We start from the raw sequence: 11,876 nt of genomic DNA, 5'->3' as shown, positions 1-11,876 counted from the left end.
CTACAAATTGTGAACATGCCGAATTCTCTTAGTTGCATTATATAAGCAAGTAAATTCTGACTACTTCGTTTTCATGCTTATCATAGCTTAGCCTAATCCCTATTTTTTCCTCATGAATCTGTAAATGAATAACTTCATAGAGCTACTAAATTAAATAATATAACGCAAGATTATGATCCAGGACACAGCTGTCATGACCAAATTACCTGGATTTGAACTGGGACATGAGTACTACACAGTTGGGTAATTGTGGACAAGTCATCCATCTCTCCATATTAAATGTGAGAAAACAATAGTACCCATTTTGTGGGTGTTTGTGAGGATAAATTGCCATATTTGTAAATGTCTTCCAAGTACCTGGTATACAACAAGGATAACGTGAGGACTAGGATCTGTTAGCCTGCACTTACGTACCATCTGATCAAATCCAGGCATTTCACTCGACAAACACTGATGATAAAGAATAGCTGATGTTGTTAAGAATTTCAAAATTAACAGAATGAATTTGTGTCTACATCTAAAATAATTAAATGAACCATTAGGCCTTTGACTATAATGTAAGCTAAAAATATTCGAGAGGCCAGCATTGTGGCATAGTACGTAAAGCTGCCATCTGTGATCCAGGCATTTCTTACGGGCAGTTTGAGTCCCCACTGCTCCACTTTAGATTCACCTCCCAGCTAAACTCAGCAGAAGATGGCTCAGGTATTTAGGCCCCTACACTGTTGACCCCCATGAATCTGCTGGCTCCTGGCTTGGCATGCTGAGACCCACTGCATGTTGCAGCCACCTGGGGAGTAAATCAGCCAATGGAAGATCTCCGTCTCTCCCCATTTCTGTCTTTGTAATTCTGACTTTCAAATAAATAAGTGAATCTTTAAAAAAATGGCATCCCAAAAATTTTTTTAAAAAGCAAGAAGTGGAGAGGGAGAAAGTATAATTATATTTAATAGAATAGCAGAATAGTTAATATTCTTTTCCGAATGTATCAATTTGACATACATGTAAATTATATTATTTTACCTTGTATATATCCATGTCGTTCATTATTCTTTCAATGCTAACAAAAGCCATTCGAATTTTTTCCACTAAATTAGTTTCAGTTTAACAAACTAAGAGACCAGTGTGGTGTCTCAATAGGCTAATCCTCTGACTGCAAGCAAAGGCCCCACACAGGTGTTGGTTCATGTCCCACCTGGTTGCTGGTTTATGTCCCAGCTGCTCCACTTCCAATCCGTGTGGTGTGGGAAAGCATTGGAAGACAACTGAAGTTCCTGGGCCCCTGCACTCACATGGGAGACCCAGACAAATCCCTCTCTAGTTTCCTGGCTTCAGATTGGTTCAGCTCCAGTTGTTGCAACCTTTTGGGAAGTAAGCCAGCAGATGGAAGACACCTCTCAGCTTGTCTCACCTTCTATTTCTCTACAATCTGCTTATCAAAAAAAAAAGTAAAAAAAAAAAAACTGAGCTATTTTGATAGAAATTTGAGTCTTAATTTGTGCTGTATGTTGCCTTGCCTCTACTCAACATAAATTACACTGTAGTTAGCAAATTTTTTGTTCTTCTTATTAACTGTAACATTACAGAGCATGCACTTAGCCTAGCCCATGAGACTATGCTTGAGACAACTGCATTCTAGGCTGGAGTTCCTGGTTGAAGTCCTAACACTGACTCCCGTTTCCATGTTCCAGCCATTGCAGACTCAGCGAGGCAGCACATGATGTTCCAAATGTTAGGGTCCCTGCACACATGTGGGAGATACGACTAAATTCCCAGCATTGCCCAACCATCACAGCCATCTGGGTAGTAAACCAGAAGAAAGAAACTCTATGCCTCACAAATAAATGAAAATTAAAACGAAATGGATAATTTTTTAAAAGATAAATACCAAATTGAGGTGACATAATGGAAATACACATAACCGATACCGAAAGAAGCATTAATGTTTAATACTTAGAATAATCAATGTCTTTCAGTCAACATTTATGAAAACTGGCTTATTTTATATGTAGTAAAAATTGTGGGGTAGTTAGCGACCCTATTTTATTTTCAGAATATCTCTTGACCTAAATTTACTGTTTTAAATACACAGACAATGGGGCATTATGATTAAAGGCAGAATCATAATTATTTTCTTAAGGAAAAATAAACCACCAACACAGAGAATTTTTTTTCTTGAGTGTGTCAATTCTTCAACACTCAAGACACTTATTTAATACAACATTCATTAGTTAAAGTGAATTCCATTTGGTTTTGGAATTATGCTGTCAAACTTCAGACATAAAGGAATTCTTTGTTTATTTCCACCATTTAAAATATAAGGATTGAATTTATTTTTCATCATATTGTTTAATCTAGTACAAATTTTTCTATGTGTCCATAATTTTGAATGGTTTCTTTGCTCTAAGTGAGATATTTTTGGCTTTATACATCTAATGACAGAAGAATGAAAGAAGTTTGAGCAACATGCTTTTGAGGCAGAAGTTTAAAATGCTGCTTGAAATGCCTGAACCCCATGTCAGAAGGCCTGGGTTTTGGTATCAGCTCCACTTCTGCAATAGCTCTTGTAGTTAGGTCCATGTTGCTCATGTAGAAGATTCAGGTTGAGTTCTGGGGTTCCTGACTTCTACCTGGCCCTGTCTGATTGTTGTAGACACTGGGGGAATGAAGCAATACACAGGAAAACTAACTCTCTCTCTCTCTCTCTCTCTCTCTCTCTCTCACACACACACACACACACACACACACACACGCACACACAGTCTCTCTGCCTTTCAAACTTTTTTTTATGTAATAAAACTGGGAGTTTTCTTCAAGGTCATTTTTAGGTAAAGAAAAGTTAATGTTCATCTATATTATTCTGTTATTCATCAGTATGGTTTTTCCACAATTTTCCTTAATTATAAGCTTCTAAAAGTATATGGACTTAATCAGAAATAGTTATTAATTATTCAACCCATTAGTTATACATTAGCACATGAGTTTCCATTGAGCAGAAGCATATTTTATAAGAGCAAAGAAGGTTCATTTTAGTTGGGACACTTCTGTGGAAGTTTTTCAGGAAAAGACTTTATTTTTATTCTTTAGGAAAGAAGCATGTATTACTGCAGATTTGGTAATATGCAGATTATAGATTTAGTAATATGTAGATCATATATTCAGTAAAGATAACACTGATAAATACCCATTTATAAAATAATGATATCCACAAATTTTTAAACCCTCTATGTATTAACTTCCATGTACAAGAGAAAATGCTCAGAATTTGCATTTCTGTATCTTCCTTATTTCACTTAGCCTAATAATCTCCAGTTCCATCTTTTTGGTTGCAAATATCAGGATTACATTCTTTTTTATGGTTGAATAGTAATATCCCATCATATATTCCTACTATGTTTTCCTTGTCCAGTCATAAACTGGTAGACCTCTAGGTAGCTTATACATCTTTTCCTAATGCAAATTGGATTAATGAGTTAATCTAATTATTTTTCAGTAACACAGTCAATGAAATGTCAGTTCATTTATTTTACTGCTGCTTCTGATAAGTTTGTTCTTTTCAGTTTTGATATCAGGAAAAGGCTTAGGACAACTAGTTACTTTCAAAATAAAAATCTTATCACTTTATAAATATAATAAAAGAATCATAAAATTGGATTGTTAAGAAATTATTTCTTTTACTTGAAAGAGTTACAGAGAGAGGAAGAAAAAAAGAAGAGATACTCCATCTGTTGGTTCCCCCTCCAAATGGCCACAATGGCCAGAGCTGGCCAGCCCAAAGTTTGGAGCCAGAAGTTTCCTCCAGGTCTACCATGTGTGTGCAGAGGTTCAAGGTCCAGAGATGTCCTCTGTTACCCTCCAGGACACAGAGAGATGGATCAGAAGTGGAGCAATTGAGACTCAAACTAGCATCTACATGGGATGCTGCTGCCACAGGCAGAGGATTAGCCTGCCCACAAAGCCAGCCCCCAAAATAAATTTCATATTTTGAAAGTGAAACACTAAAAGAATTATGACAGACCAGAAAAACTGTATCTTTAATAAACTACTACTAGAATTTTCATACTAAATTTTCAGTTTTGCACTTTTTCCAATTTGGATACAGTACAGTAATTCTTTGATTTCAATGTGTTTGCTTATTTGTATGTTTTACCATGAAGCCTTTCTCCTGGCAATCCCTGTAGAAGTTTTCTTAATTGTATTTTTGATTTAATTTAACTTTATTTTTTGGCTTCAATTTGAAAAGGTTTGAAGTCAGAGATATAGAGTTCTTCCATCCCCCAATGCCCACAACACCTAGGAGTTGGCAGGTTCAAAGCCAGAAGTCCGCAACTCAAGACAGAGCTGAAGTCATAAACACTACTATCACCAGCTGTCTCCCACAGTGCACAACAAAAATAAATAGAAGTCTAAAGTGAAACTCTAACTTGCACTTAGTCACATCAGTGCAGGGTCAAAGTATGTTGTCTTCACCACTCCTAAACACAGTCTTCAAGAAAACAGCACTTATTGGTTGTCCTTGCTCCTCAAAAGCTGGAACTAATTGGACACTTCTTTCACTGCAAATCTATCCAAAACCAGAACCGGTGTATAAACTGATCTTCCTCCAACTGACTTCACTTTCTTCAGGTGCTGTGAAACCATTCTCTAGCCAAGGTGCAACTTTTAGATTGTATTAACATTAATATACAAATGCTAAACATTTACAATATTAACGGAGCCAACCAGCCTATCGACATGCAAGGTCTTACTTTAACAGCAAAAGTTTGAAACTCAACTATTTTTGTCATCCTAATTATTGTAATTCAGTTCCTCCTGAGATAATGGATACTTCTGAATGAGAGGGAAAAGGAACAAATTTAAGCAAGTATGAGGCAGACAAGTGCGCACATGCACACACACACATTTCTTTCTGCACTAAAAGTATTCAGGGATGTTTTGATTTTTAAAAATGAGGGTTAGATGAGCACTCTGGGTAGGCTCACCATTATCTAAAGGCTGATTTTTGGCCTCTAGAGTTAGAAAATTATTTTCATTACTTTGCCCAGAAGCATCCAGACCTAATGGATTTATTCTCACAATTTAAATCTATAAAAGGCTAGTTTGGAAAGCATAAAGCTAATAATGCCAGTATAATTCAAAACGCAATATTTATGTTATTTTTCATCTTCAAATGCTGCAGTCTTATGAGGCAGAGTGCACAGAATCAGAAATTGTGCAAGTAAATACTTTACACAGTTATCAGGATCTGATACTTGTAACTGAATGAAACTGGCTGAACACATGTGATGTGTACACAACAGGCAGTGAACATAAATTTAGACAATGTTGACTAGTCAGAGTAAATGTAGCCATATGCAGCTTTATGACAGAGATATATACAAAAAAGAAAAAGAAATGTGTCACTGGGTGATTTTGCTATGATGTGAGCATCAGAGACTGTAATCTGTAGATATACACATACGGATCGGTGCTTGCCAAGGCAGAAAACATTTACCAAAAGAGGAACCAGAAACCCCTGTGGTGATGAAAATACTGTGTATCTGATTAGCAAGGCAGTTACATCATTTTATACACAGGACATTGTCTGATTGCTTTGTAGATGATGTATACCATCAAACCTACCTAGACTTATTTACGTACCAATACAGAATTAGGTTTAGCGGTTAAAATACTTGCATCTCATATCACAGTACTTAGGTTCAGGTCGTGACGCCATTCTTGATTCCTATTTTCTTGATTCTATTTTCTACTAGTGTGCATAGAGAAGTCAGTAGGTGATGGCTCAAGTTGTTGGATCCCTCCACCCATAAGAGAGGCTTTCACTGAGTTTTTTAGAGAACTCTACCTTCCCATTATCTCCTTATCACAATGACACAAAGCTTTCCTCTATGCACTCCTGCTTTAGGCTGATGATTGGGTGACATTACCAGTGAACAGATTTATGTCTAATAATATCAGTGGAGGGATAAACGCATTTTTAATGCAACAAGCACGACAACATATGGGCCAAGCTTTGGTAAATCCAGTTCTGCTACTGTACTAAATGTACATCATAATCAGAATGTCTGTCCTTATAAGTAGAGTAGATGTTTATCCAGGGATTTAGCCCAGGAAGTCTAGAAAAAAAATTGCAATTACCTCATTTTGCTTTCCAGTTGCTAGAACATCATCCTTAGATGTTCATGTAAGGTCATTAGGTATGGATGACTTGGTGCTATAATGAATAATTTGAAAGCTGTCTTTTGTATTGATTGTCCTTGTAGTTTATATATTTATTATGAAAATTTTCTGGCAGGTGGAAGTACTTTGTGTAAAAATCAGGACAGTACTGTTTTTTTATAAATGGTAACCAAGGGGATATTTAATTTCGTAAGCAGTAATTTTCAGTTGACACTTTGGGAAGTTCATTAAGATGCAAAGCAAAACTACTCATCATCACTGTTTATGAGGGAAGTACAAATTAAAACCACAATTAGTTATTGCCTTGTGCCTACTAGAAAGGGTACTATCCAAAAGATGAAAGATAATATATGCTAGAGATGCTGTGGAGCAACTGTCTACAAGTTGCACAGATAACCAAAAATTACAATTATTATGTGATCAGTCATCCAACTCTTGGTATATAGTCCAAGGAGCAGAAGCCAGTATCCTGAGGAGATAGCTGCACTCCCATGTTTAATACAACACTACCCAGAATAGTTATGGTGTGAAAGAAACTGAAGAAACTTTTAAAAATATAAGGCATTTATACACAGTGGAATATGTTTCACCTTTTTTTTATTTTTAAAAGACAGATTTACAGAAAGAAAGAGAGACAGAATGATCTTCCATCTTCTGATTTTCCCCAAATGACCACAATGGCCAGAGTTGCCAATCCCAGCACATACGAGGCATCTCGCTAGGCCCTATCTTTCAGCTTTTTAAAAATTTTTTTATATTTATTGCAAAGTCAGATATACAGAGAGGAGGAGAGACAGAGAGGAAGATCTTCCATCGATGATTGACTCCTCAAGTGAGTGCAACAGCCGGTGTTTTGCCAATCCGAAGCCAGGAGCCAGAAACTTCATCCATGTCTCCCACATGGGTGCAGGGTCCCAATTCTTTGGGCCATCCTCAACTGCCTTCCCAGGTCACAAGGAGCGAGTTAGGTAGGCAGTGGAGCTGCCGGGTTTAGAACCAGCACCCATATGGGATCCTGGTGTGTTCAAGGCGAGGACTTTACCCACTGGGCCATCACGCCAGGCCCTATCACTCAGCTTTAATAAAAGGAGAGTTCCTGTCATTTGTGACTGTAAAGATTAACCTAGAAGTATTTTTACATTAAGAAAATAACTTTACAATCTATTGTACAGGTGACAGCACTTTTGCATTGCAAGTTAAAGCCTGCACCTCTGGGTGCTGGTTTATGTTTCAGCTGCTCCACTTCCAATTAAGCCTACTGCTAATGTGCCTTAGGAAGTGACAGAGGAAGGCTCATGCACTTGGGTCCCTGAACCCACATGGAAGACTGGAAAAAGCTCCTGAGGCAAGCTTGGCTCTGACCCTGTGGCCATTTTGAGAGTGAGCCACACAATGGAAGACCTCTCTCTATTGGCTCTTTGTTTCAAATAAATAAATAGACTTTTTAAAAAAAGAAATCTATTGTACAAAATAGTGACCATAAGAAATTTATTGTCAATATCAAAATTACTGAGAGTTCATTTTAAATGTGAAGCAATTTTTATTAATTAACCTGATTTACCATTCCACATTGTTAATAATTCAAAAAATGTATATATATATATATATACATATGTATATATGGTACAATGTGATTGATATATATAATCTTTCAAAATTTTTTTAAATTAAGCACACAGAGCATCTTTAAGGATCTGCCACATACTGTGCCACAGATCAACACTCAGCAAATCTCAATGAACTGAAATCACCCTATAGGTCTCCTTGGAACACAAAGGAATAAAACTAGAAATAAACAACAAGACTAAGACACACATAAATGCTTGGAAATCAAAAATAAACCCATTTCATTGATTAAATTAAGAATCAATGAAGTTAGCTTTTGATGGAGTTAAAGAAAAATAAATACAATAAAATAAGTGAAAATGAAAACACAGCATATCAAAATCCACAGTATATAGTAAGAACAGTATTAAGAAGGAAGTTTATAACACTCAGTGTTTACATTTTTTAAAAGGTGTCTCACAACAGAGGTATAATGATGCACCTTGAAGACGTGGAAAATAAAATCAAACCAAACCCCAAACCAGTGGGAGGGGAGAAAAAAGTATCAGCAGAAATAAACGAAACTGAAAACAATACAAAACATCAGCATAATTAAGACAAGGCTTTTTGAGACTATAAACAAAATAAATTAACCTCTAACCAGATCAGCAAAGAAAAATGAGGTGCCTGTGTGATAGCTTATGGGCTAATCCATAGCATGTGTATCTGTCATCCCACATGGGTGCTGGTTTGTGCTGGTTTGTGTTCATCCAATGTGAGTGCTTCCAATTCAACTTTCTGCTTAAGACATGGAAAAGCAGCAGACAATGGCTCAAGACCTTGGGCTCCTGCACCCACATGGGTAACCCAGAAGAGGACCCTGGTTCAGCTCAGGCCATTGTGGCCATCTTGGCAGTAAGCCAGCAGATGGAAGATCTCTCTCTCAGTCTCTCATTCTCTGTGTAAAAATATGCCTTTTAAATAAAAATAGAAAATTTTTTTAAATGAGAAAAAGGAAAAATCTCAAAGAAAATTAAAAACGAAAAAGGATATTATAACTGACACCACTGAAATGCAAATGATCATAAGAAACTACTATGAAGAACTATACACTAATCAACTGGAAAAACTAGAGGAAATGGATAAGTTTCTGGCTTCATACAACTGCCAACATTAAAATATAGAAAATATAGAAAATATAGAAAATCAAGCAAAGAGATTGAAGCAGCAATTACAAGTCTTTCGTCAAGGCAAAGTCCAGAACTTGATAGATTTACTACTGAATTCTGCAAAACCTTCAAAGAGGTAGTAACTCTAATACTCTTTATACTGTTCCAAATCATTGAGCAAGCTGGAAGTCTGCCAATCTCTTTTTTTTTTAATGAGGACAGCAATGCTTGTATACCAACAGCCAAAGCACCACACAAAAAGAAAATACAGAATTACATATTTAACAAACACAGACGCAAAGATTCTCAACAAGATACTAGCAAATTGAATCCAAAATCAAATTTAAAAAATCATCCACCACGATAAATCTGAATTTGTCCCCAAAATGCAAGGGTGTTGCAGCATTCACAAATCAATAAACATCATAAATCACATCAACAGAATGAAGAACAACAACAACAACAAAAACATGTGTTTACTTCAATAGATGCAGAAAAAGCATTTGAAAAGATTCAACACCTCTTCAGGAAAAAAATACAATATAGGTGTAGAAGGAACATTTCTCAAAATTATAAGGGATATATCTATATATATCCTTATAAAGAATATATATATGTGTGTGTATCACATATATGTGATATATATTAATATACATCATATATATATGAATAATATATATATACACATCACAAACCAAAAGCCAATATCATAGTGAGTGGGAAAAAGCTGAAAGCAATTCCTCTCAGACCTGGAACAAGGCAAGGATGTCCGCTCTCATCAGTCTTATTCAATAAAGTAAAGGACGTTTTACTCAGAATGATTAAATCCAAGGGCATCAAAATTGAAAAAGAGGAAGTCAGATCATCCAAGTTTGTAGATGACATAATGTTATACATGGAAAAACTTAAACACTCCAACAAAAAGTAGTAAGAATTGATCAAGTGATTTAATAAAGTTGCAGATTGCAAAATACACATACAAAAAGCAGAAGCTTTCTGTATGTTGACAATGAAATCACAGAAAGACAAATTAAGAAAGAAATTCCATTCACAATAGCCACAGAAATATCCAATATTTAGGAATAAATTTATTTTTAAAATTTATTTTGTTTTATAAATTTATTTTTATAATGAAAATTATCAGACTTCAATGAAAGAAATCATAACACACACAAATTAAAAGATATTTCTTGCTCATTGATGGGTAGAGTCAAAAAATATCTACACTACCTAAAGCAATCTAAGATTCAATGCAATCCTATCAAAATGCCAGTAGCAGTCTTTATAGAAACTGAGAAGGCAATCCTAAAATTCAGATGGAGCCACAAAAGACTAAGAATATGCAGAGCAACCCTGAACAAAAATGAGAAGTTGGAGGCATCACAAGAGCTGCCTTCAAAGCATACTATGAGTGTATAATTATTAAAAACAGCATAATGCTAGCATGAAAACTGACATATTAATAAAAGAAATAGAGAGCCCAGGAATTAATCTACATAATATGGCCAACTGATTTTTTGAAAACAAGCATTCATGTCACACAGTGAAATAAGGACCATCTCTTTAGCAGATGATCCTGGCACAACTGGAAATGTATATGCACAAGAATGAAATTAGATTTATACCTCTGGCCATATGCAAAAATCAACTCAGAGTGGATCAAAAACCTAAATTTAACTCCTGAAACTATGAAGTCCCTGGAAGAAAAATGTAGGGTGAATACTCTCTAAGACATTGGTGTAGGGGATGGCTTCTTGGATGAGAACCCTAAGGGAAAAGCACAATGCAAATCTAAACAAATAGGACAACATGAAACTCCAAAGATTTGACACAGCAGAAGAAACAATTAATAGAGTAGAGAGATACCTAACAGAATCAGTAAAAATATTTGTAAACCAATTCCTGACAATGAGCGTACTGAATATATCAACAGTTTTAAAAAAGAAAAAAAAGCAAACAATTTAGTTGACAAATAGGTAAAGGACTTCAATAGACAGTTCTCAAAAAAAAAGGCGGGGGAAGAATACAAATGGCAGCAAATACATGAAAAAATATTCAACATCACTAGCTATCAGGGGAATGCAAATCAAAATCACAATGAAATATCACTTCACTCCTAGTTAAAATGCAAAACACAAAGAGTAGCAAATGTTGATGAGAATGTAGAGAAAGGCAATAGTTATACACTGCTGGTAGGAATGTAAATTAGTACTCCATTGCATAAAACAGCATGGAGATTTCTTTTAAAAACAGACTTGCAATATAATCCAACACACCCACTACTGGGTATATATCCCACAGACTCAACACAATGAATCAAAGAACATGTTTATAGCACCACTATTCATAAGAGCCAGATTGTAGAATCAACCAAGGTGCCCTTCATCAGATGGATGGATAAAGAAAATATGGAGCATATACACAATAAAACATTATTCAACTATGAAAAAAGAATGAAATTCTACCATTTGTAAGCAAAATGGACTCAACTGGAGGACATCATATTGCATCTACAAGGTGAGTCACTAAAAAGTGAGCCGCAAAAAGATGAGTACCACATATTTGTATGTAGGGGCTAAAATTTTTAAAGCAGGGCCTGAAACAACAGTCCAATGGCTCAAGTCTTCAGCTTGAGTGTGCTGGGACTTCATATGGGCATGGATTGTAATCCCCGACTGTTTCACTTTCCATCCAGCTCCCTGCTTGTGGCCTGGGTAGGAAGTAGAAAATGGTCAAAAGCCTTGGGACCCTGCACCCATGTGGGAGGACGAGAAGAGCTCCTGGCTCCTGTCTTAGGTTTGGTGCAGCTCCGGGCATTTCGGTCACTTGGGGAGTGAATCACTGGATGGAAGATCTTCCGCCCCCTCTCTCCTCTCTGTATATATCTGACTTTGCAATACAAAGAAATAAATCTTAAAAAAATTTTTAAAAACTTAAAAGCAACCAATAAGACAAAAGAAATCTGTATTTCTGTGTTTATTG

This window comes from Ochotona princeps, chromosome 12 (assembly GCF_030435755.1).
Source record: "Ochotona princeps isolate mOchPri1 chromosome 12, mOchPri1.hap1, whole genome shotgun sequence".
Lineage (NCBI taxonomy): Eukaryota > Metazoa > Chordata > Mammalia > Lagomorpha > Ochotonidae > Ochotona > Ochotona princeps.
This window is presented reverse-complemented; position numbering follows the sequence as displayed.